Source organism: Lolium rigidum, chromosome 6 (assembly GCF_022539505.1).
Source record: "Lolium rigidum isolate FL_2022 chromosome 6, APGP_CSIRO_Lrig_0.1, whole genome shotgun sequence".
Classification (NCBI taxonomy): domain Eukaryota; kingdom Viridiplantae; phylum Streptophyta; class Magnoliopsida; order Poales; family Poaceae; genus Lolium; species Lolium rigidum.
Window position 1 is genome coordinate 95,242,765 of NC_061513.1, and position 3,140 is coordinate 95,245,904.

Genomic DNA, 3,140 nt, shown 5'->3' on the forward strand with positions numbered 1-3,140 from the left:
CCCCCGCGCGTATACGGAGGGGGCGGCGAGGGGGCGCCGCACAACTTTGCGCCGCCCCCTCCGCATACACGCGGTTTTTTTTTTCTTTTTTTAGGATAGAGAGAGGAGAGAGAGAAACACCCTGCCCCCTCCGTATACGCACGGGGTCGTCGGTGTGCTTCTCTCTCCTATCTACCACCCTCTCCGTATACACCACCGAACGCTAGCTAGATGCCGCACGCCCCCTCGCCACCCTCTCTGTATACGTGTGCCCCTCCTCTCCGCCCTCTCTCGATCCCTATACGTGTCGTCATCGCCACCGCCACCGCTCCCCTTTCGCCACCACGCGCGTCCTCACGCGCAACACTAATGCTTATACAATTAGTTTTCACAGATTATGTTTCTTTACTTAATTAGTTTTTACTACATGTCTTCAGGAGTGACATATGGCGGACGACAGAGACCCGATTTTGGAAACCTATGATCCGGAAGCCAAAGCACATATAACCGCCATCATAAACGGCGATATTTTGTATGTGCCGGAAGAAGAAGATGAAGAAGATGTCTCTTCTTATCTGAACCTTGACGGTGAAGGTGAAGGTCGACAAGGTGATGAAGAAGGAATGGACATTATTGAAATGTTTGCCTCCGGAGGGCAAACGACAAACGACAATCTCGAATTAGCAACCACCTCCGGCGAGGTATATATATACATTGAGCCTCTGGTGATACAAATTTGCTGATTTGAATAAATATGTATTAACGCGCACGACTCTCTTTCCTTTTTTTAGCCCTAGGCTGGATCGTCGAAAAAATCGAGTACAAAGCCACGTGGCAAAACCAAGACGATGAGACAAGGAGAAACACTGACCATCGATGTTGTCAGTGAACACGGCAAGCCGCTGGAGCCCAAAAAGTAGTATACAAAGTTTATCAACCAATGCGGAGTCGTTGTTAGAGACAACGTCCCGATCACCGTCCAGGAATGGAATGAGCCAAAGAAGGCACGTCTTGGTTTTAGTTTTGTCGACAAGAGAACGAAAAAGGATTGCTGGAGAAAGCTTATGGAACATTTCATTCTACCTCCGGAATTCAACAAACGTGATGAAGAGGGTAACGAGATTCCGGGTGGACGTGAGAGGAGGAGGATAGTGAAAGAGTTCGCTCTTCAGAAGATGGCCGAAGCATTCCGGAACTTCAAGAAAACTTTAGCCCGTATGTATGTCTCCCAGAACAAGACTCCGGATTTCAATGGACAATATGAGAAACTGAAAGATGATTGGCCCGAATTTGTGAAGCAAAAGCAATCGGAGCATTTCAAGGCCATATCGGAAAAAATAAGGAAAATGCGGCTAAGAAAATGTACAATCATATTATGGGGCCTGGAGGATACCGCCTTTCGGATCCTAAGTGGGAGAAGATGGAGAACGACCTGAGGGAGAGAGGAATCCCTCTAGGTACAGAGGGATGGGACCCAAGGGCCAAAAGCTGGTGGTACGGGCAGGGGGATCGCTAGACCCCCAGACAGGGAGGTGTGTGCACCGGAAGAAAGTGTTTACTCCCACCCAAGCCCTTATTGACGCAATGACCCAAGCTCAAGAGGGGAAGATCAAGTTCAACAGAGAGAACGACGCGCTGACATAAGCCCTCGGGAATCCTGAACACCCAGGACGTGTACGAGGCAAAGGCGCCGTTCCGTGGAAAGTAGGGTTTTCCCAGGACAATGACCCATACAGTTACAAAAGCCGTAAGAGAAAGACAGAACGGGATGCAGATCGTATGGGGAGGATGGAAGTGGAACTATTTGAGGTGAAGCAGATGGTGCGTGAACTTGTAAAACAGAAACGATTGGAAGGGCCGCATGAAGATCGTGCAGCGGATGTCGAAAGCCAGCAGCGGAGAAGCAGCGTGGCTTCCACGGAGGTCCCGGCTGGTGCTAATGCACCCTTCGCCCCGGCTGGTGCTAATGCACCGAAGATCGAGATTCGTGCACCGGAGCCTCACTACCCCGTGGATGATGTAAAGGAGATGAAAGAATGTGAGCTGCATTATCCAATGGGGAACATTTCCATGAATGTAGCGATCGGCAGTGCTTTACCTTGTACACCTGGAGCACTCCACCACAACAACCCCATTGCAGATGGCTATGCTCGTGTCACGGTGGAAGACATAGTCCAAGGGTGTGAGGACCCGGAGATTGACTATGCTACACCCGAAGGGGATGTGAGACTTCGAGATGTCAAGCGCCAGTTCATTCTATGGAAAAAGAAGTACATAGTGTTTCTAGGCGAGGCGCCAAGGCCAACAAGTCCACCCTCTCTGGTGGTGGTGGTGGTGGTGGCGGTTCACCTACACCTCCTTCACGCCAGCCGACGCCGCCCCCAAATCCACCTCCGACAAAGAAGCAGAAGCAGGCGGACAGCAAGGCAACCCCTCCTAGACTATTAACCCGGAGCCTTATGTACCTAAGACCACAAAGGTACCAATGCCATCACTGGAGCCTCTCACCCCGAGACCTTGGGAACTTAGTGTCGAGGAAACCAACGTGGCCGCAACTGCTCAACATGAGAAATGGAAGGCGAATATCAAGGCGAAAAAAAGAGCCTGAGCCCAAGCCGGTATTTACTGAGAAGCAAAAGAAGTGGGCTAAGGATTTTTTGACGACACCGTCCCAAATCTCGCTGCAAGACGAATATAGACGTGAATTTCGTAGGTAAATAGCAATATTGGAGAAGAAAGCCTCGGAGGAGAAGAAAGCCTTGGAGGAGAAGGAGAAGAAAGCCTTGGAGGAGAAGAAAGAAGCAAGTAGAAAATACGGGAAACAAGTTTCCCAGCTCGGGGAACAGAGAAAACAATCGATCCCCCGGCTCATAGTGGAAGTCGGTCCTTCCCTTACGATGGCGTCCTTCAGAGCTGACATGGATAAGGAAATTGAACTATTGGACCCCCCTATCATAGCAGCTGCTGGAGCATAGGGAATGACTGTAACGGCGGCCAAAGAAAGAGCGGCTGAGTTCGGTATGACTCTTCGTGCATTGTTAGAACTTGAGGATGCGACAATAAGTGAGGTAGCATTCACATATGTGCAGAATGGGCCTCTCATCGAGCCTGCGCAGGAAGAGAGTCTACCAGCACATATGCGATATCTGCTACTCTGGTAC